Source organism: Pleurodeles waltl, chromosome 2_2, assembly GCF_031143425.1.
Source record: "Pleurodeles waltl isolate 20211129_DDA chromosome 2_2, aPleWal1.hap1.20221129, whole genome shotgun sequence".
NCBI lineage: Eukaryota > Metazoa > Chordata > Amphibia > Caudata > Salamandridae > Pleurodeles > Pleurodeles waltl.
This window is the reverse complement of record NC_090439.1, coordinates 722,907,218-722,931,401: the sequence shown is the minus strand read 5'-3', so window position 1 is coordinate 722,931,401 and position 24,184 is coordinate 722,907,218. Positions and strand designations below refer to the sequence as shown.

The 24,184-nt window shown below is 47.9% G+C and overlaps 1 protein-coding gene across 2 annotated transcripts in view; it reads right to left on the bottom strand.

Moving 5' to 3' along the window:
• Positions 1-24,184, bottom strand: part of C2_2H8orf34 (chromosome 2_2 C8orf34 homolog) — a 1,039,122-nt gene that overhangs the window by 420,682 nt on the left and 594,256 nt on the right. The gene's annotated exons all lie outside the window — the stretch shown is intronic.

The window sequence follows — 24,184 nt, the reverse complement described above, 5'->3', positions numbered from 1 at the left end:
CCTCCACAATAATATTCATATGGTGGAGGAAATTCAGCTGAAAGATGCTACTATGTATTTAGTGCTCCTCTAGTGCCTGGCGGCAGATCTGTCATTTTTATTAGCCCCATCTGCCCCAAAGGGAACAGAAACTACTAGCCCAGCAGGGATTTTCTATTTTGGCCATGTTGGGAAGTGGGTGTAGGAAGGCAGCCTCTTTCTGGCCTTGTTATCCCCACATAAGGCCTGTTTGTGAGTATATGTCAGTGTGTTTTATATGTCTCACTGGGACCTTGCTAGCCAGGACCCCTGTGCTCATAGGTTGTGGCCTGTATGTGTATCCCTGTGTAGTGCCTAACTGTGCCACTGAGGCTCTGCTAATCAGAACCTCAGTGCTTATGCTCTCTCTGCTTTTAAAATTGTCACTATAGGCTAGTGACCATTTTCACCAATTCTAATTTGCACACTGGAACACCCTTTTAATTTCCTAGTATATGGTACCTAGGTACCCAGGGTATTGGGGTTCCAGGAAATCCCTATGGGCTGCAGCATTTCTTTTTCCACCCATAGGGAGCTCAGACAAATCTTATACAGGACTACCACTGCAGCCTGAGTGAAATAACGTCCAAGGGTGTGGTTGAAGAAAAAGGGTGCTGCTCGGGGCCAGGAAGGACCATGAGTTCGCCACCTGGATGAGGAGACAGAGGGGGCGCTGAATTTTCTGGCCAACAGGAATCATCTGATGATGAAGCTACTGCCAGTGGGGAGGAAGTGCCTGTTTTAGAGGAGGATACTGATGTGCTGATAGTGCAGCAAGAAGCATTTGGATTGCAACCTGGGGCTGAAAGGCTTCCCATTGGGAGAGCTAAACTCTAGGTTGCCCCAAACGTGGAGCATCTGGCATTGCCTGCCTTTACTGGTGTCACATGGTGCAGAGTGAATACTGACATTTTTTTGCCTATAAATTTCTTTCTGTTGTTTATGGACAATGCATTTTTGGATGAGATTATTGAACAGACTAATTTGAATGCTGAACAGTATTTGAAGGACGTCAGTGCCAGACTTAATCCCCGCTCTAGAGCTACACAGTGGACTCCGACAAATCTGAATCAGTTAAAGAAGTTCTTGGGTTTAGGTTTGTTGATGGGCTTGATAAGAAAGCTGTTGCTGCTTTTGTATTGATCTACCAGTCCCTTGATGGCAATGGCCATGTTCCTGCAATCATTAGTCGTGATCGGTATTTGCTTCTGCTTCGGATGCTGCATTTTTGTTGATAATACTTCAGCATTGCCACAAGATCACCCTGATTGTGACCTTCTTAATATTCAGCATGTCCTTGATCATTTGTAGATCGATTTTTAGAGGTCGATTTTCCAGGGAGAGAAATAGCTGAGAATGAGTCTTTTTTCCTGTTCAAGGGCTGTTTGTTTTTTAGGCAGTACATTCCTAGCAAGAAGGCACGCTATGTAATTAAGATGTCTGAGATTAGTACAGGATATGTCTATAATTTCAGGGTGTTCACTGGTGGGGATTCCACTATTGGCCCCGCTGGTTGTCCATCCACTTTTGGAGTTAGTGAGAAAATTGTTGAGAACTTGGTAGGGGACTTTTTTTTTTAAACAAAAGTCACCATTCATACATAAATAATTTCTATACTGGTATGCACTTGTTCAGGGAATTGTTCCAAGTGGACACTGTTGCTTCTGGCACTGTCCGCTCTAACCATAAAGGTTACCCAAACAAGCTTGTTTGTAAAAACACTTGAGAGGGGTCAGTGTAGTGCCTTGCATAGGGATGAGCTGTTAGCTGTGAAATTTGCAGACAGGAGAGTCACCTGTGACTGTTTGGGCTCAGGTTGCTGAGGTGTGAAAACCTGCGTGCATTGTAGACTACAATAAGCACATGGGTGGTGTAAATATAGTAGATCAGAAGTTGGAACCTTACACTGCTGTTCATAAGGCTTACATTTGGTAAAGAAAAGTTAGTTATCCATTTGGTTAATCTACCAACCATTTGTTGTATTTAAAGATTGTTCTCAAGATATGACATTTGTTCAGTTTCAACAGCCTGTGATAGGCAGTCTTGTTGTAGTGGAACAGGCGAGTTGGAGTGCTGGAAGGTGTGGCTAGATTGAAAGATGTAAATATAAGTTAAAAACTGTCCCTTGGTTAGTTTGCAACGTGGAAGGACCAAGTCACCACATTTGAGAGCAAATTGCAATAGTCATGGGAGGCTATATGGCAGCATCGCACAGTGCATCAGTGGGAATCAATTGATGGCATTCATAAAACCAGCAATTGTTTGTGTTGTATTGGATGAACTGTAAAGAACTCAGTAAACATATTATTTGTCGATATCCATGGTTATTATGCATTGCATTTATCAGGGATTATTTATATTATCAGTGTATTTTTTGAGTGAGTTATAGTGGATTTTTTGTGAATCAATAATTATTTATTGTCAGTTGTGCGTTTTATTTTTCATTTTCTGACTTCGATGTTCTTTATTTCTCAAAGGTGTATTTTTAAATTCACACTTTTATTGAAGTGGGGCCTGCATGGCTGGATATTTTGTTTTGTTTATCTTCGTTCCATTGCACTGTGGTTCACGTGATTCTAGTTTATTTTATGGCACACTAAAAAGCATTAATTTCACCTGTTTCTGTTTGTGGAGAGCATTTGAAGGACTATTTGCTACAGCCGGTCCAGTTGATGGAGGATTTGATTTGTTTTACAGAGCGTGTACAGGCAGGCTAAGCCGTAAATACAGATTATTCAATGGTACAGTGCCAGTTTAGAGTGCACTGTCACTTGGGAATTGTTTAACTTAGTTTTAGAAATGTGTTTGTTTAATGCATTTTCTTGTTCAGCATGGGTCATAATTATAAAGTTTGTGTAAATTATTGGTCACGCATTGAGTTATTTTTATTTCGGTTTCTTTGAGCTTCATATCTTGCTTGCACTTAAGGTCACATTTATTGCACATTATGTTGGTGGATGCACGAGTGAGTATTTATTTGGTAGCATGTTAGACATAAGGTACCAGTCTAATTGAGTGATTAAGATTTGATGTTTTGAGATACGTGGTTTGTGATGGTCACTGATACAATGTCTTTTTACATCATAGGTACCCCTGGCGAAGGGCTGTTGCCTGAAATGTAACATCATGTCACATAAGCTGAATTGTGAATTTCGACATGTTGCAGAAACAAGCCTGGATCGGCATTTCTCACACATTTGAACAATGGATTCATGATGCCTCTGAATGAGCATTGCAACAATTGAATAGAGTAAAGAACTGATTAAAGGAAAAAACGGACAAAATTGGATTCATGACTGTTGATTGCAGTGATTTGTGTTGTGTTGTTTTGGTTGTGCATCCTGGGTCACGTGTACTCAAAGTGCACCTCCCAGTTATCAGATTGAAAGATCGCCACTTTGCTGATTACATTCCTCCCCACCCCAAAAAAAGAACAATCCCTGTAAGATATGTAGAGTTGGTGTGTGGAGAGGCAGTGCAAAAGGAGAGATGTATCTCTCAAGTCTTTCTAGACTGGGCTTTGTGTGCCTGCATGTTTTACATTGTAGCACATGCAACATAGTTTTTGAGAGCAACCGTGAACGTTAAAGTGAACTGACCAGTCTGTCTAATGTTATGTTTTTTGTTCAGTTTCACAGTTGGTATTAATGTAATACATATAGTTAGAGCTATTGTGCTTGTAGTTATAGATTTGTATTTACTTCCAAGTGGGTTGTGTTTTTTACTTTAAAAAATGTGATGGCGGTGTGTGTGGACTGGCACTTGTCTGGCACTGTGCGTGGACTGGCACTTGGCTGGCGTTGTGCGTAGACTGGTGCATGGCTAGTGGGGTGCATGGACTGGTGCTTGGCTAGCGGTGTGTGTGAGCTGGCACTTTTCTGGGGATGTGTCTGAGCTGGCACTTGACTGGCGTTGTGTGTAAGCTGGCATTTGGCCAGCAGTGTATGAGTAGTGACATGCTGATCGTCACTACACACACTGCTAGCCAAATGCCAGTCAGTCAGCCACCAGTCGGTGTGATTTCTGTGTCAAGCATGTGGGCATATGAAAGTAATGGGCTCTTGAATGACGCTGTCTCTTGATGTGAGTGTTGTAATATGCTGGGCTCGCAGCTGGCAGTGTAAATGGTCTTGTGTGTTTCATGTATGAAAGATCTGTGAATGGTCTGTGAAGTGGTTGTTGCCTTGAAATGGCTTTACATCTCACGAGCTGTGATTCATTGGCTCAGGTTTGCCTTCAATTATTTACAGTGTATTTCATTTTTGTGAAATCACTTGTTAATAAAGTTTTACATTTTGAACCTTGACTCACCCTCGTGCATACCCAACTATTTTGTGTGTGTACTTGAGAAATAGATGGTTTTGCAGTAATATTTGTATTTTTTGTCTTTCTCTGCCAAGATGTACATTGTCTATAGGGAAAATCTACTAACTCTAGATATTTTTGTAAACTAGACACCCAGGGGAGTACAGGGTGGTGGGCCTCTCATGGATCCTGACAAGTCTTCTTACCCTCAATGCCCTACAAACCTCAAATTACGACTAAAAGCACACATTTTCCTTGAATTTTTGTGTTTATTCCTCCATGTTCAGAAGAAAACCACAAAGTTCCTACCACCAAACGTTTCCCCAATTGTCCTAATAAAAATGCTCCCCCGCCTGTGTAGCTGGATCTAGTGCCTGTGACAGGAACTGATCAAACTACCATCAATGATAGTGACCTTCCTTGACTTTGGTTTGGTTTGTTCTGGTGCAGGAAGTAGGCTCAGCCATACAAATGAGTTACCATTTTTATCAGGAGACTTGGGGGAAGCCAGGTGGAAGGAAGTTTGTGGATCCCCACAAATTCTAGAACTTCGCATCACAGAAATTTGAGGAGAATGTGTTTTTCACTTAAAGTTTGAGGTCTGCAAGGGATTCTGGGTAACTAAACGTGGCAAGAGCAATGCAAGTCAGCCTACCCTGGATACCCCTATGTGTCTAGGTTTAAAAAATGTACAAGTTGGCTAGGTTTCTCTAGGGACCAGCTGAGCTGCGGTCCAAAATCTAGAGCTATTCACATAGGAAAAAGAGGGTTCATTTTGGGTGGAAAAATGTGCTGCGTCCATGTTGAGTTTTGGCCCGTTTCCTGTTGCGAGCTCTAGGTCTATCCACACAAGTGAGGTACCATTTTTATCGGGAGACTTGGGAGGAGCAGAGAATAGTAGAACATTTGTGTTGGCCTTAATTATGTGGTCAGTACAAATAGTTCCTCAATTGTCCTCAGTGGGAACCAAACATCTCATTGTAGTGCTTGACTCTCACAGGGTAGCGGGGCAGAGCAGCCGAAGGCCTACTCACGGAAAGTGGTGTGGGCTAGGAATCACAGATCATTGGCACACAATAACAACATTCAATAAATGATTGTCAAGTCAGTACTTTTTCTTTAGAAAAGAAGTTCATTTATTACGCACACACTACTAAATACTACACAGTAATTTACAAATATACATTAGAAGATGGAACATACCATAGCTGTCGTTGTACAACCACTGGTGGCCCCCTAGAGATACCAAGTGTGTTCAAACAATCATGGTGCAATAAGGATATTACTTTGGCATGAATGTGCCAAAAATTTCCAACTTTGGTGCTCAGAGGTGGGAAATGGTATCCCAGTTCTGGTACGCATTGGTAACATTTGATAAGTCCAGTTTTGGCACACATTACCTATGCATTAATATGCAGATATTAGAGTGCAAACCTCTCAAAAGGGGTTCAAAGGTTTGGTTGAGTGAACTCTAGATTTAGGAGGGAAAAGCCCCCGCACAGGTGTTTTGTAAAATTGTTAATCATTGATAAATATATTGACAATGTTAGTTAAGGCAAGCTTGCATTTTTTTTATATTCTGATGCTGCGGTAGGCTTTCACAAACAGTGTTCTCACTAGAGTTTCACAAACCACAGAGTGTCCTTTGAATCTCTGCACTACACAATGGTCCTGTATGAGGAGACTTCTTCTCTATAGGTTTCTGGGCAGCAACAGGTACCCACACCAAAGTTCTGAGTTTAGGGGTGGGCCCTGCTTTTGTGGATATAGAAGGTGATTTGGGGCTCCAGGACATTCTCTGGCTTACCCTCGTCAGTGCAGATTTCCAGTGAGGGAGCCCACATTCAGTCATTTTTTGTACAAGCTTTTTCCCGTGATTGGCACAGGCCGGAAACCACAGGAAGGGTGGGGTGGGAGGGTGCGCAGAAGTAGTGACCCCCACTAGGGATTCCCACCAGGAGGGTGGGAGGTTCACGAGAAATTTTCCCACAGTGAGCTTGCAAGAAGGTTGTAGTTCCCATGGTCCCCATTGATTGGGGGGAGTTAGCCGAGGGTGGCCCATAAAGGTGGGTTGCCCTGTGGAAGGATGATTTCCGTGATGGATGGTATAGGGGCTGACCCTGAGGAGATCAGAAAGGGGCAGGGTAGGACTCCTGAGCTTCCCAGGATGGGCTAGCGATAGACCCTGAGATGTCAGGGTAGGGTAGGCAACTGCCTGAGAGCAGTGTAAGATGTCATCCTACTGTTTTGTTCTGAACATGAGGTGGTGGCCAGGGTGGTGTCCAGCTGGTAGGCCAATCAGGTAGGCCCTGTGGGGTCAGGTCCCAAGACCGAGGGTAGAAGCCCTGCAGCTGGGGGTCTGTGGCCTCTGCAGGAGACCTTAAGCAGGCCCGTATCTGGTGCAATGCTGGTGTACTAGCTTTGGGGAAATGCTCGGAGACCCCTCAAAGTCTTGGTTTGCCAGGCAAGGGCTCAGTCAGAGGGGACACGCTCTCTGCTGGGTTTGGTGGCAGGGTTCAGCACCCAAGTATAGAGATGGTTGGTGGGAGGTGCTGCCTTAAGCAGGCCCCTGCCTACTGGTGCATTACCATTGTACCAGCCTTGGGGAGATGCTCTGGGGTCCTTTGGCATCCTGAGTTGCCAGGCGTTGGACTTATAGGAGTGGAGGGCCCCCATCCAGGTTGAGAATGCGGTTCTGCCTGCAATGACGTAATCAGGAGGCCTTATAGGGGCTATCTTAAGTGAAGAGACCCTGTGCTTCGGACTGGGATGGTATGGTCCAGTCTATGACAGTTACTTTGAGCTGTCAAATGGGAGGTTGTCGAGGACTGGTCCTGGCAGACTATTGTGGGATGCACTTTAAAAAGGTGTACAGGAGAGGTGAATACCCCTTGTGACGGTGTGCAATAGGTCCTGACGGAACAGGTCACTGCCTGATGCTTTAATGGTGTGTCAGCCTCAGGGTGGATGCCCTGGGGCCCTTTGAAGTCCTGGTTCACCAGGCAACTGCTCTGTAGGAGGGGACAAATCCTCTGCTGAGTGTGGTGAAAGAAGGCAGAGTGGGCCTCATGGTGACCTACCTACAGTGACCTACTGAACCTTTCACTGGGGGGACCTATGTGGTCCCCCGTTGGTCTTCATGGTTGTGGCCTGAAGGCTGGGAAGTGATGTCCTGCATCACTTTTGTTTGACCCGCTGGGGCTGGGAGGAGTCCACAAGTGAGGGGTTCCTGTCTTGGGAACTGCCTGGGACATGACTCTTATCTAGTACCACTTCATGATTGGGCTGGAGTCCCCTTAGGGAACACATTCATCCCGAAAGTCCACAAAAGGGTGGTGGAAGCATAGACCCCAGAGTAACTACTGAGGGTGAGGGTCAGCAGCTTGTTCAAGGAACTTGTGTCACTCAGTTCAGTTGGAGGTACTGGGTTGTGTCTTCTTCAGAGAGTAGACGCCTGGTACCCCTTCGTACAGGTTTTAGACCTGTCATTTGTGTTGGCTTCAGTGCAGAGGCATGGGACCCTTGCCAGAAACGGAGTGGTGGATGCAGCATTGCGTGACCGAGGGCTAGGGTAGGCCTAGACTTGCTTGGTCTGTATAGGTGGTTAGTATCCTGGATGCATTTGATCTAGAGTCAGAGGGGTTCTTAGTGCACTCTAGGTTCCCTGTAAGGATGTGCAGCCATATGGTTGAGTTAGGTGGGTGGTCTTAGCATAGGAGGGCCAGTGAGAGTTCTTATTGACAGCAGAGCACTGGCGAACAATGTGTTTGGTCAGAACTCATTACTATTTGTTACAGCTGACTAGGTAAGAGTAGCTATAAGTGATGGATATCCCTCAACCCCAGCAGTACGCCCAGATTTGTTTTATTTTTGATCACCTGGTTTTGTAGATTTTTTACTGTGGGTGAGCATCTTTACTTGTGTCTTACCCACAGTAATCACACAGTAAACAGAATGCACATGTTTACCTCCAGTGCCTGCCTTTTAAGGTAAGGCCTCTGTGACGCAGCACAGGTAAGGGGCACTTGGCTGAGTACACTTGAACACATATACACACGTGTGGGCACACATGTGCGGGCTGCACATGGAAGACTACTGTTGTGGACAGCCTGGTAAAAGCACATAGGTAGCTTGGCGCAATGGGGAGTCTGCAGGTATAGGTATCCACCTGGAAAAGGCCTCATGAGGGAAGTGTACACTATTGGAGAGAATTCAGTGTGCTTTACTGTTTTAACAATAGTGACACTCCTTTATACACCTAGGGATGGAACTGCCTTAGAGTGGAGTTTCCCTTCCCCTTGACCTAGAGAAACCATTGTCGTCTGGAACTAAAGTATAACCTGTGCAGGAAAATCACATTTGCCACTTCCAACATGATAACTGCACATCCTGTGGGTCATTCAGAGTTTTCATATTCCCCTGGCTCAGCTCAGGATCAGAGCCCAGGCCTGTTGACATCCTGCTGTGTCCAGTAAATACACTCACACAAAAGGAGCAATTAGCATTACTGCACCTAGCTCCTGAGGAGGAGAGGGGTGGGACTTTGTATCAGTCGCTCAGCTGTCACACTGCACTAGGGATGGGCATGCCCAAGCCCCCTGAACAAAGCAGTGCCCAGACAACTGGAGCCAAACCACTGGGGTGGCACCCTTGAAATTCTAGTGTGCAGGTTATTTGGCAGTGATGTAAGGAAGGGGTGAAGCAGAGACCGCAGGAACTGATGTGACCAGTGGCTCTTTGATGACACCAGTTTGGATTGTCCCAATATGCTATGCAGGAAGGTTGGCACACAGGTGCAGACGTGATGTGGCACCCCAGGATTAGGTAGGGGTGCTGCCTTCTGGAACCTTCCTCCTCCTCTTATAAATCCTTGCACAAGTGGAAGACTCTCTCTTGCCTGCAGACTTCCAACCTGCTTCTCTGATGGATCCTGGGACTGCAATGGAGAACTGGAAAGAGGCACCCCTTTGCCCCCATTCAGGACCCAGGACTCTGTCAAGTTGACCCCAGGATCAGTGGGTCTCTCCAAGGGCCAGTGAAGCTGGCCCATTTACTTTCCTGAGGACCAGAAAGTTTCTACACCCACCAACAAACCTACAAAGGAGAACTGGTGCAGGGAGCCAGGAGGACCAGCTTTTGGAAGACTGCACTGCTCTGGAGGTGAGTGAGGTCATTGCAACTGCCCTTGTGGATAGAGCTCGTTCCTGGAGTAAAATGAGCCAAGGGTCGTCCAACAGGACTCAAGTTATTGCATTTTAAAGACTGGCAGTCTTTGACCTTCTCTACCACCGAGCACATGGACCTCCGCCTCAGGTCTGGTAAAATTCCTCTGGGGTGGTCCTGGGCCCAGGGGACAGCAAAGGAAAGCTAAATCTATTTTGTTGGGGGAGAGAGCGTGTACAGGGCCCCATCCCTGTGTTCCAAGTCACCAAGAGAACCCATCCCCTGACAGGACTCTCCTCACTGGGGCTGGAACATCATCCCCACGTAATAATGCACACGTAATAATGGGGAAGAGCTGTCACACTTCCCCAGGAGGAGGAGGGGGGCCAGGATCCCATTCCTGGGCTCAGGTATTCATCCTCAACACCACCTGTCTGCCTCCTGGAGCGGGCAGACACTCAGAAGGACTGCCATCTCCCATGGCAACAGACAGATATGCTGTTAGCATAGGGAGCCGGCGAGGGAAGCGCGGAGTGGGCTCCCTGAGCTGCCCTCCAACAGTGGCAAATACAATGGGGTGCCCGTGTGGGCCTGGGCAACCCCACCACAAAGAAAATAATTTTAAAATGCAGTGCAACAACACATTTAAAAGCTAAATAAAGGAAACCTCGGTACGGCTCACCCTGGCACAGCAGAAGAGCTGCTACTATAAATTTCGCTGCACTCAGGAAACCCGCCCCATAATACGTTGCGGGGCTTTTCATTTGATTCACGTTTTTGTCCATATCTTTGCCGGTGGTGGTCCTAGGATGCTGGGACCACGACCAAAGTGTTCAACACGATGTGCCTTTTCTGTCCAGGTAATCTTCTGGATCCCCACCCTAGTTTTTTTTGGGGGGGGGCAAAATCATAACCTCACCCATAATTCAAGGCATTTTAAGCTCCCTCATGTGTGGAGCTTTTGCTTTACAGCTGAGGGTAGTTTGTCTCCTAGAGGCCTAGTGTATATTACCTTTTAGGAGGCCTGGAAGGCCTGAAAATGTACGTATTGTGCCCCAAGGGGCTGAATGTATAATTACATTGCATTGCTTTCCCCCATATTGCTTTTATGTACTTATGCACTCTAGGGTCTAATTATATGGGTACATTAAAATGATGCTCTGACCATTACAGTCTAATGTAAAGTGAATGAAAGAATGAACAACCACCAAATGTATTTCTGATAAATGTTTTTATTGGCTTTATATGATGATTGCATATGTTTTATTGATCCATCAGTTTTGAAAGTACAACAACAATGATTTATGCCAGAGTAATATCTTTATTACACCATGACTGTTTAAACACACTTCTCACTAGTGGACCATCAGTAGTTGTACAATGCCAACTATGGTATGTTCCACCTACCAATGTATACTTGTAAATTACTGCATAGTATTTAGCAGTGTGTGTGTAATAAATGTACTTATTTTCTAAAGAAAAGGTACTGACAGGACAATCATTTATTGAGTCTTGTGTATTGTGTGCCAGTGATTGGTGAGTCCTGGTCCACACTACCTTCCTTGAGTAGGCCTTAGACTGTTCCGCCTTGCTACCCTGTAAGAGTTAAGTGCTACAATGGGGTGTTTGGTTCCCACTGAGGACAACTGAGGAATTATTATTTGTGCTGGCCACACAACTAATAGCCCAATTTCCAACAATTACCCATTGAGTTGTGCTGCATTTGTGCCTCTCAAATGTAAACCAGTGTATAAGAAAGATGGCATTTTGAAATATACCCTTCAAGTCATACGCTGGTACGGGTACCCACAAATTCAGCAATGTATATATAACCATTGTTCCTAAAATGTATATCTTGTGCCCATTTCAGAAATACATACTTTTTTATACCCATTTTTCACTATTTCCCTATAAGAAAAGGTCTACACTCAGCACTCAATGAAAGCCCATTGTATGGGGCATCTCAGTTGTTTGATCTGGGTACCTTGGGTTCTTGGAGAACCTATGAGCTCTATATATCCCCACAACCAGAGGGGTACAGCAGACAAAATGGTATAATGCTTTTGTCAATCTGCCATCTGACAGTTATTTACTTTGGGAAAACCTTGAGAGATATACACATGACCCCTTGCTGAATTTAGAATTGTGTCTAGTTTTAAAAAATGTATAGCTTGTGTTTTGTGTGTTTCTATCACAAACTAGAAGTAGGTTGAAAGCACAAAAAATAGAGAAAATAGGCTACCTTCTAGAAAAATGCCAAAACAGTGATACAAAATTGGTGTTTTTGGTTCAGCTCTGCATTTTCCAGAAAGCTGATAAGATGATGACTTTAGTACAGCAAACCGTTTGTGGATGCCATTTTTAGGGGAAAAAAAACAGACATTTTTATCTGGAGCACTTTTCCCTATTTATTTTTTTTAAACACAATTTGCTATATTTTGCTTAGTTTCTTAGTCCCCTCCTGGGGAATCCAAAACCCCTGTGTATTTGTAGATTCCCCAGGATGCTAGAAAATAAGGACACACATACGGGATGGGTACCTCATCTGGAAAAAAAGTTATCAAGCCCTGTTGGGCATGGCCTTTTTGCAGGGTTATCTTCAAACTTTTTGCCTTCTTCCTCCTATTTTTTCTGATCTGTGTTTGCTGGTTTTAGGACTCTGGGCACTTTATCACTGCTGACTAGTGCTAAAGGGCAAGTGTTCTCTGTCTAAATTGGATTGGTGAATGGTTTATCCATGACTGGAATATTTGATTTACTAGTAAGCCCCTAGTAAAGTGCACTAGAGGCACCCAGGGCCTGTAAATCAAATGCTGCAAGTGGGCCTGCAGCATTGATTGTGCCCCTCTTATGAGTGGCCTTGTAAACATGCCTCAGACCTGCCACTGCAGTGTCTGTGTGGGCAGTATGGACCTGCCAATTCGACCTGGCAAGTGCACACACTTGCCAGGCCTAAATCCTCCCTTTTACTACACATACGTCACCCCTAGGGTAGGCCTAAGGCAGCCCCATGGACAGGGTGTAGTGTATTTAAAAGGTAGGACATGTACTGGTGTGTTTTACATCTCCTGGTCGCGAAATACAGCCAAAATCGTTTTTCACTATTTCATGGCCTATCTCTCCCAGAGGTTAACATTTGATTGACTTTAAATATATTTTAGGTGTAATTTTCCAGGAGGAGCAGATAGAGATTGGAGTTTGGGGTCTGACCTCACAATTTAAAAATATATATTTGGTAAAGTTGGTTTGTAGACTGTGAGTTTGAAAATAGAAAAGTGGGTATTTTCTTACCTAGCCATTCTGTGCCTGTGCTTAGCTACTAAATCCACTTCTGTGTCAGACTGACAGTTGGGCCGTTTGTAAATTCACTCTAGACAGTAACACAAAGGGAGCTTAGGTGTGTCCTACATATCCTGATGGATCTTCCTGGGCTAGAGGGGGAGGGAGGAGCTGACACCGGCACTTGAAAGGGCTGTGCCTGACCTCACACAATACAGTCTCCAACCCCATTAAGTGTGGCTGGAGCAGGGCAAGGAGGAGGCAGGGTCTTGTCCACTAGACTTTCCTTTTAAGTTTGCCTACTTCAAAAGTAGAAATGAGTATAAGTAGTGGACCCAAACCCCCAGACTTTTAGAACACTTCTAGATGCTGGGTTGGCCTGTAGTTGTTGCTTTTGCCTTAGAGGGGGCAAAGGCTGTGTCCTGCTTGTGAAGATTCTCCAAGAGCTTGGACTGAGCTTACCTCCTGTTAAAAAGTCTCAGGGACATCAAAGACTTCACCTGCCAGCACCTGGGCTCTCTTGCTGAGTCCCCTGATTTGCCATGTGGTGCCCCATCCAGTCCCTGGGCCCCAGGAAGGAGAAGCTGACAGAAGCTGATAGAGATTCCACCCACCGGTGCTGAACTGCAGAAAAATCGATGCAGCGCCTACACCGTGGCTGAAAATCGATGCAACGCTGGGTTAAAGCAACGCATTGCCAGCTCCATGTGGATTCATCATTGACGTGCATCGTCCCCGGGCGTCAAATCTTTGACATCACCTCACTGACCCATGACTGCTTGTCTGGAAATCAACGCATCCTTTCCCTGCGAGGAAAGAATCAATGCATCGCTTACCCAGCAGAGAAAGAATTGATTATAACATCAATTTACCTTTTGTTTTTTTGGTATATGTTTAAGTTTTTTTAATATAAAGTAATATGTCCATTGCCGTGTGTGGTATTAGGTATTAGGGTGGGCACATGGCCTGGCTTGTGACCAGGCCCAACACCTGCCTCCCCATCCCCCTCAGGTGCCCAACCCACCTCACTTGGATGATCATTTCATATAACAATATAAAGGGTGTCATTTTATGTAAGGCAGACCTGTTTGCTTTGTCAAAGGGTCCATAGGTTTATTGGCTTTATTAGCAGACCTCCAAATCAAGATATGTAAACAGACCTATTAGCTCTGTCAAAATGTCACTAATATCTATAATCAAATGTATATTTCATATATTGTCATATTGCAATGCTTAATAACAGTGAATATATTTTCAATAAAGCAATATTAAAAAAAAACATTAAACATGCCCTTGAGTATTTTTAAACAATGTTGGGGACACAAAGTGCAGCTATGTAACCAACCACAAGATGTCACTGCACTCAAGCTGAAGAGCCTATCTCTCCAGCTCAGAGTGCTTTAAAAGAATATGGATAGTTCTCCTGTGGTCGTGGATTCAATGACCCAGAAGATTTACTGTGTTTTTTATGTTGGTGGGGAGCTGCTGCTCACCCAGCAGCACAGCAGAACATTAAAACAAATATTGGTGGGGTGCCTATCCACCATTCTAAAGGCACCACCGAGATCCCAAAAACACATTTTTAAACCCTTGCATTATTTTATGGTACACTCCTTGCATGGAGCTCCAGTCCCTCATTTATAATTCCTTCTCTATTTTTGTTATTTTTGGGGGGTTGCCCCGTGTCCACCCAGGGTGCCCACAACATTCTTAGATGTTGGGGGGTATGGGAGAAGCCCCAAGGCAGCCCCAAAGCCTCTGCCTGCTCCATTGAACCCACACCAATTGTCCAGGACCTGAACGGCACCACTTTGGAGCAAGGGGCTTGTTCCATTTGGATTTAAATGCTGGTTCAGGTGATTGGGAACCTGCTATGTCCCAGTGACTCTGTACAGGAGGCTAGCAGACTTTCCCTTGGAGTCACTCAGAGTTCTGGGTTCAGGTGCAGGTCCAAATCCCTGTGGCTCAGGCAGCCTTTTGAAGTGCACATGTTTCCTGCCTCCCCTGTCCTGGCTCCAGACTAACAACAGGAGATATGCAGCTCTTTGTGTGGCAGCAGGATACAGTCTATTCAAGTGTAAGTAGGGCTGTGCCCAGCTCCACCTTCCCAGCCTGCCAGTGATGGGCCATTGAGGCACAACTAAGCTCTCTATTGTATGTGGATGCCTAAGAAGAACACAAAAAGCTAAACTATCAGCTACACCCAGTAATGCCCCCACTGAAAGGCTGCAGACACTAATGGCTAAGGTAGGAAAATTCAAACTTTCTAAAAGTGGCACCGTCACAATTGTAACAAAAAAGTTACAGCTTAGTAAATGTAATAAGGAAAGTCCAATGTTATCCTATGTGAGAGGCAGGCCTTGCGGTAGTGAAAAATTATTTTAAAGAGTTTTTCAGTACTACAATATGTACAATTTAAAGGTACATGCCCCACTTGTCAAATCCACTTTGCCCTACCCTTAGTGCTGTTCATGGCCTACCTTAGGAGTGACATCTATGTAATAAAAAAGAAGGTTTGGGCCTGGCAAAAAGTTTATTTTGTGAGGTTGAAAAGGCAGTTTAAAACTGCACACACAGGCTGCAAATGGCTGAGACATGTTTAAAGAGCTACTTAAGTTTGTGACACAAGTGTTGCAGGCCCTCTAGTACGATTTAATTTATAGAACCTGGGTACACGTAGTACCACTTTACTAGAGTATTACAAGTAAATTAAATACGCCAATTGGGTATAAGCCAATTCAACCATGTTTAAAGGAGAGAGCACAAGCACATTAGCATTGGTTAGCAGTGACACAGTTTGCAGAGTCCTAAGGTCAGCAAAAGCAAGATCAGTGAAAATAGGAAGGGTGAGGGAAAAAGGTTTGGAATAAGACCACCCTAAAGATGACAGGTCTAACTGACTGTGTCTACTAACTGCCCCAAAAGTGTTGGTAGCACCAAGAACTATGTTGACCGCAGGATAGGAGAGTGCATGATCTGGCCTATCCATGTATTGGTCTAAGACCAGGTTCTGGTAGTCCCCCAAGAGTGTCTTGGCCAGGGTTTACTGGTGTAAGATACAAGAGATAGCCACCAGTGTTGTTCTTTCGTTTTGAATTGGTGCATGAATAGACTCAATAAGAAGAGCAGTAACACTTTAATAAAAAGGCAGTGGCCAGAAGGGCCTTTCTATGTTTTGTGCACCCTCAGGTGTAGACCTTTGTGACTCAGATGGCCACTTCCCCCTTGGGATACAGTTTGGAGGTGGGGCTGTTATTAGCTCTGTCTATAGTATTGCTGGCATGAGATTCTCTCTCTACCCACTTCCTCTTTAAATTCTGACTCTCAATCAAAGAGGTGAGTCACCTGTACTACGGCTATTTCTGGGTGTTAGGAATATTTGTAGTTCAATATTTGTTTCCTTGAAATAGTGAGACAACACATCAACATTAGGGAGATTATTAAGATATTTGTTGTAGTGCGAATAGAGCTGTTAAGACTCTGGTTTAGTGAGTTGTGTGTGAAGGATTTTCTGGCTTAATATCAACTGGCTTAAACTTCCTGATGATGATCTATTGGTATTGGTTAGCGATGTGTTCTGCATCGGGGGGCAGCGAATGTGGGGTATGATTAAGTGAACAGTTCCTGCACTGCGCTATTGTGATGGAAAAGGGGACTAGAGAAAGTGATTAGGCGATATCTGCTGGTCATTTGTGGTTGGGTGATGGTAAATGATCAGTACTGTGTAGGTTAGGCAAGATCTTATTATTATGGTTAAAGATATGTATATAAAGGGGGGTAGGGGACAATCTAGCCTCTACCTGTTTAGGAAGAAACTAGTTCTGTGGTTGGTTGATTTGTCTGATGTGCGGTCCATGTTGCCACATCCTCAGAGGACCATTTACCATGGTATTTTCTCTTGCCACTGACCGGGAAATGTTGTGCACATAAGGATGGGTTACATGCAAGTTACATGACTGTCAGAGTATTAGGTCATGCTGTCTTACCTGCGGTTACCCCCTGGCCAGATTTTCAACCTTACATTCTGTCAGGCGGCTGTTAACTCTCCTGGGTATGATATACGGGTGATCATGATTTGTCTCCAGTCTGAGACGTCTAGGCCAGTGATCTGTTCTTTTGACAATTGGGCCATTTTTTGGAGACCTCTTTAAGTCATGGGCCTCATCGATAATGGTAGAGAAAAGTTCTTCTTGGTAGGTGTGCAGTATACACTAAGGGTGTCATTACAACATTGGCGGTAAAAGCCGCTTACCGCCGTGCAGAAGATCGCCAATACACCGCCGCAGCCGTGGAAATCCACCACAGCCATTATGACCCACATCTCAGAATCCGCCGAAATGCAGACACCCACACAAGTCCGCCACACCAAAGGTCAGTGATAAACTGGTGAAAACAAATCCTCCACCGTCACGCCAACAGAAACACGCCCATGCTATCACGACCCACGAATCCACGCGGCGGTCTTTCAACCGCGGTATTCCATTGGCGGTACACACATCTCCAAAACACTGCCACATTGGATAATTCAAAATACACACACCTGATACACATACAAACACCACTTCCACACACCCAACACTATATAAAACACAAACCCCTACAACCAAAAATTATTGACGAAGGCCAGAGAGAGAGCACCGCATAGACAACCCCACCACACAGAGGCACACAACACCATCACCCACACAACATCCACGCTAAAACACCCCACACCACTACACATCACCACACTCATCACCACATACACCACCCCACACATCACCTACACCACCCCATGGCACGGCAAAGACACCCCAGGTTCTCCGAGGAGGAGCTCAGGGTCATGGTGGAGGAAATCGTATGGGTAGAGCCGCAGCTATTTGGATCGCAGGTGTAGCACACCTCCATAGCTAGGAAGATGGAGCTATAGTGAAGAATAGCCGACAGGGTCAACGCAGTGGGACAGCACCCAAGAAATCGGGAGGACATCAGGAAGAGGTGGAACGACCTACGGGGAAAGGTGCGTTCCGTGGTCTCCAGGTACAACATTGCGGTACAGCGGACTGGCTGCGGACCCCCACTCCCTCCCCCACAATTAACAACATGGGAGGAGCAGGTCTTGACCATCATGCATCCTGAGGGCCTCGGAGGAGTCGGTGGAGGAATGGACACTGGTAAGTCAAATCTTAACTATCATATCCCCCACCCTACCTGCATGCTATCACACACCCCCACCCTCACCCCCTCCCCTATCACTCCAACTCCTCACTAATGTACTAATAACACAAACCACCCATCCCAACACCAAGCCCTGCATGACACAACAAAGCATGGACACCCCTCACTAAAGCATGCCCACAGCACATACCCATAACACCCCCCCCAACCATCATCACACAAGCCCCCACACAGGAATGCTAGCACTGGGGTACACGCTCACCCACCCATTGCACACCATGACACACACAGATGCAATAATCATGCTTTTATACCCCTGTAGGACCACTACCCAAAGTCACCAGACAGGATGGTCTAGACATCTCTACCCCACTCACAGAAGAGGCCCACAGTGATGACAGCAGCTCTGGCCAACTGGATCCAGATGACCAGCCCGGACCATCGTGGGCCTCGGGACAGTCGGTTCCCCTCGCACAGGCACAGCCCAACACTGAACTTCCACCCTCTGGAAACACCAGCACAGCACCCACCCAGCGGGCCCATACCTCCGTCCCCAGGACACATCAATCAGCTGTGTGTCCACTACTACGGGGAACCCAGGATAACCCACCACCCCAACAACAGGGACCTGGGGGCAGTTGTAGTGGGCACACGGTCCAGGGGACGGAGGCCCAGGAACACAGGGGAACTGGGAGGGCTGCTGTGCGACAGGGGGCGGACAGGCCTAGTGAACCCACTCTCCATGAGGCCCTCTCCTCCATCATGGGAGCATACCACCACTCCCAGGAGACGATGGCTACGGTCCTGGCCAAAATCCAGGAGACCCAGCGCCTGCAGGAGGAACAGTATTTGGGCTTCAGGGAGGAACTCAGAACCATCAGCTCCGCCCTGGGCACCATCGTAGGGGTGCTGAAGGACATACAGAACACCATGAGGGACACCATGGCACTCCAAGGGGCTCCTGACACTAGCATGGACGAAGAACTGCCCACCACCTCCGCCGGCGCTAGTGGACAGGACGCCCCGCCACAGGACCACCACACCAGCACCCCACCCCCTGCAGACGGAGAACCACCCTGCAAGCGGTCCCTGAGATCCTGGAACAGGACAGAGCATGATGCCAAGACCCCCGCCAAGAAATGAGAGCACCCTGATTGTCAAACCACTGTCCCACTTTGTAACCCTATCCATATTGGAACTGCCCCAGCTCCACTTCCTATGCCCATATGGGCAGTGCATCTGTGAGACTAATAGACTGGACTCTGCCATGGACATACCTCCACCATCACCCATCACCGTTGTACCACCCCCTCCAATAATTAGCACTTCAATAAACACCCTTGAAGCACAAAACAATCTGGAGTCAGTCTGTGATTTTGAAAATGTGTATTAGCAATGACAGTGACAAAATGCGTTCTCAAATGTAATGTCAACATACCTATGTCACACATCACAAGTCCATGAAGGATGCAAGCAGATGACACACGTTGGTAACCACACCTGTGAAACCGTAATGGATATGTACAACTCAGTTACCAAATACTGCTTGAAATAGACAGACAGGATAAAGGTAGGAGTGTGAAAGTACTTGTAGTAGGCAGGAATGTGTTCTCATCTGTGTGTCACTGGAAATATTGCTGGATGACTGAGTCCCTGTTGTCAATGTCTTCTTCCTCTGCTTCCTCCTCATCACTGTCCACAGGCTCCACAGCTGCCACAACACCGTCATCTGGACCATCCTCTTGCAGAAAAGGCACCTGGCGTCGCAAAGCAAGATTGTGAAGCATACAGCAGGCGATGATGATCTGGCACACCTTCCTTGGTGAGTAGAATAGGGAAACACCTGTCATATGGAGGCACCTGAACCTGGCCTTCAGGAGGCCGAAGGTCCGTTCGATCACCCTTCTAGTCCGCCCATGGGCCTCATTGTTGCGTTCCTCTGACATGGTCCTGGGATTCCTCACTGGGGTCAGTAGCCATGACAGGTTGGGGTAACCAGAGTCCCCTAATAGCCACACCCAGTGCCTCTGGAGTTGACCCATCACATAAGAGATGCTGCTATTCCGCAGGATGTAGGCGTCATGCACAGAGCCAGGGAACATAGCATTTACCTGGGAGATGTACTGGTCTGCCAAACATACCATCTGTACATTCATGGAATGATAACTCTTCCGGTTCCTGTACACCTGTTCACTCCTGTGGGGGGGACCAGAGCTACATGGGTCCCATCAATGGCACCTATGATGTTGGGGATATGTCCAAGGGCATAGACGTCACCTTTAACAGTAGCCAAATCCTCCACCTGAGGGAAAACTATGTAGCTCCTCATGTATTTCAGCAGGGCAGACAACACTCTGGACAACACGTTGGAAAACATAGGCTGGGACATCCCTGATGCCATGGCCACTGTTGTTTGAAATGAGCCACTTGCAAGGAAATGGAGCACTCACAGCACCGTCACTTGAGGGGAGATTCCTGTGGGATGGTGGATTGCTGACATCAGGTCAGGCTCCAATTGGGTACACAGTTCCTGGATTGTGGCACGGTCAAACCTGTAGGTGATGATTAAATGTCACTCCTCCATTGTCAACAGGTCCACCAGCGGTCGGTACACCAGAGGATTCTGCCATCTCCTCACATGTCTCAGCTGACGGTGCCTAGGAAGGACAACAGCGACCACAGAGTCAAGCTACTCAGAGGTATGTACCCACAGCTAAACAGAACACGAAACATAATCCAAAAAGTTGTCTGTAAGTGTGTTGAGTCCAGGCCTAGGTATGTGTGACGCAGTTGAAAATGAAGCCATGTGGGCCCCTGAAATGGCGGCTGTCTGACCTGTAAACTGGGACAATGGGATGTGAGGTAACTGCGCTGGCGTTGTATACCGTAGCGGTTGGCGGTCGAAGACCGCTGTGCAATGCTGCATTGGTTAACATTGGACCCTATGGGTCCCAGGAGCCAATGACGAAGTGCACCGGCGGTGATGATACGCACCGCCGCGGACGTCTCCGCCGCAGACGTGACCGCCATTTTCTATCTGTTCAATCACTGGATACCTGATCTTCGACAGGAGAGGACCTATACTGCAAGTGCTGCTGTGACCTCGGTCTGGAAGAGACAATGGCTCGTGCCTCTGGGGAAAGGGCCCCTGCCTTCACTGAACAGGAGTTGGAGAAGCTCGTGGACGGGGTCCTCCCCCAGTACACACTACTCTACGGTCCTCCAGACCAACAGGTGAGTACATAGGGTGTAAGTTGTATGGGCTATGCCTGGGTGGAGAGGGCTGGTTGTAAGAAGGAAGGGGCAGAGTTCTGCGAGCATGAAGGACTGTGAATGCATGTGCCACATGGCAAGGGCAGGGATGTGGGCCACTCACTCTGACGGTGCTGTTGGTAATGACTTCTCTTCTCCCCCTGTACATGTCATGTAGGTCAGCACCCACCAGAAGAAGGGTATTTGGCGTGCCATCGCCAAGGACGTCTGGACCCTGGGGGTCCACCAGAGACGGAGCACCCACTGCCGTAAAAGATGGGAGCACATTCGCCGCTGGAGCAAGAAGACGGCGGTGGCTCAGCTGGGGATGGCCTCCCAACGTGGGAGGGGTTCCCGTCGCACCATGACCCCCCTGATGTTCCAGATCCTGGCGGTGACCTACCCTGAGTTGGATGGGCGCTTGAGGGCATCACAGCAGACACAAGGGGGTGAGTACATCATTTTGCGTAATTTGCGCGCAGTGAAGGTGTCTGGGTGGGGGAGGAGGGCTGTGGGTTTCCCTAGGCCAGGGCGAGTTCCGTAGGCTAGGCCCCTCCGTAATGCAGACCATGTGGCACTCCACCCCACCTCTGTAGAGTGCCAAGTACAGGTATACATGCCCCTGTGTCATCTATGTGTGCTGATGTCCACCATAGCCATGTAGGCCATATCCCAGGAACTGCATCAGTAGAGCCCAACAGCGCAGCGTAGTGCAGGGGGCTGCTGTGTCTGTATTGTCCGCCAACGGTAGTGGTAAGCCATGCACTCAACCTGTCTTTCTTCTGTCGTTCCCCCCCCCCTTTTTGTGCTCTCCCTGTTCTTTTGTGCATCAGCATCATCAGGCGGAGATACAGTGGCACCGGAGCACGAGGTAGCTGCATCCCAAATGGCCATGGATGGCCACACCACGGACTTTGAATACACCAGTGGGACAGAGGGCGAGGGGAGCTTCACTGCAGTCACAGGAACAGCAACCAGTGACACGGACTCATCCTCCGATGGGAGCTCCCTTGTGGTGGCAGCCAAATCTGTGCCCCCCACTTCTACAGGTACAGCCGCCACCCCCCCTACCAGCACCACCCTTCCAGCAGCCCCTCAGCCGTCGCCCCGTGCCCACTCACCCAGGAGGGTGGGCATCACCTTCGCCCCAGGCACCTCAGCTGCCCTCAGTGAGGAGGCCATTGACCTCCTCAGGTCACTCACTGTTGGGCAGTCTACCATTGTGTATGCCATCCAGGGTGTAGAAAGGGAGTTGCAACACACTAATGCATTCCTGGAGGGCATTCATTCTGGTCAGGCTGCCCATCATGGAACCCTGCAATCTCTGGCCTCAGCACTGATCGCAGCCATTGTCCCTGTCTCTAGCCTCACCCTTCCAACTTCCTCCACCCAGACCCAATCCGCTGTACCTCTGCCTATCCCAAGCACACCATCAGACCAGCCTGCACACACGTCAACACACAAGGGAAGCTCAGGCAAACATAGGCACCACACATCCCACAGGCACTCACACAAGCATCACCCATATACAAACACAGGAACATCCACTGCCTCCACTGTGTCCCCCTCCTCCTCGTCTCCCTCCTCCCTCCCAGTGTCGTCTCCCTCCTCCCTCCCAGTGTGTCTGTGACGCCCCCTCCCAAAGTCCACAAATGCAGGCACACACACACCCAACATCCATCCACCTCACGACAGCCTCCAGAACATGCAACTGCACCCAAATCATGAAAAGTTACACCTCCTACAACCACCTCCTCTTCCTCCACTCCCAGACCCCCTCCAGCTACCCGTCCCAGTGTTCGTCAGAAACGTTTCCTGAGCAACGTTGACCTCTTTCCCACCACCCCCCCTCCAATTCATAGGTCCCGTACTAGCACCATAGCCAAAAAATCTCCGGTACCAGTGGTGCCTGTTAGAGGTATGTGGAGTGCACCAGGCACCAGGGCAGCCAGTGTGACACGGAGCCAAAGCACAGCCAGTCCCCCCCTTGTGAAGCACCAGAAGTTGGACAGTGCCTGACGGGATAGGGGAAGAATCCAGCCGGCAAAGCCGCTCACAAGGGTCCCGGGGGAGTGTCGAGTCAGCTGTGACTCCTCCCAAGGTGGGGAAGGGGCAGAAGAAAGCGCCAAAGTCTGAGAAGAGCAGCACGGCGGAGAAGGCCGCCATCATCCCCGCTGCCCGATCATCACTGGTCAGGAGACCACCGCCAGAGTCAGTGCCCCGCTGGGCAATGAGGGACCGCCATGGCAAACACCGCTGCACAGGTCAGAGACAGCAAAGTCAGGGCAAGCACCGCTGAACAGGGCAAAGACCACCATGGCAAGCACCGCTGAACAGGTCAGAGACAGCAAAGTCAAGCACCGCTGAACAGGGCAAGCACCGCTGAACAGGGCAAAGACCGCCATGGCAAGCACCGCTGAACAGGGCAAGCACCGCTGAACAGGGCAAAGACCACCATGGCAAGCACCACTGAACAGGGCAAGCACTGGTGAACAGGGCAAAGACCGCCATGGCAAGCACCGCTGAACAGAGCAAGCACCGCAGAACAGGGCAAGCACCGCCAACTCAAGCACCGCTAGCCCATGTGCGGCAGGGGCAGTGACGGAACTGGGACCGTGACAGGGAGAGTGATGCACGCTGGGCACCAGTCCCCCTCCAGAACCAGTGGAGACTGTCATCCACTTGAGAGACGTGTGGCTTTGCACTCCCCAGGATTGAACAGTGGGCAACCCACCCACTGTAGAGACTTGAGAGACTGTGGCTTTGCACTCCCCAGGATGGTACTGTGGGCAACCCACCCACTGTAGAGACTTGAGAGACTGTGGCTTTGCACTCCCCAGGATACATCAATGGGCATGGAGCCCCCTCGTGGATCTGGCGTGGTGCTGTCATCCGGCTGAGGTGCCCCCCCTTCCCTTCCCCCTGAGGTGCCTGTTGTATTTCGATCTGATGCCCCTGCAGTGTTCTCTCCGTTTTGCTCAGGTATCATGTGTGGGCCTCGCTCATGCAT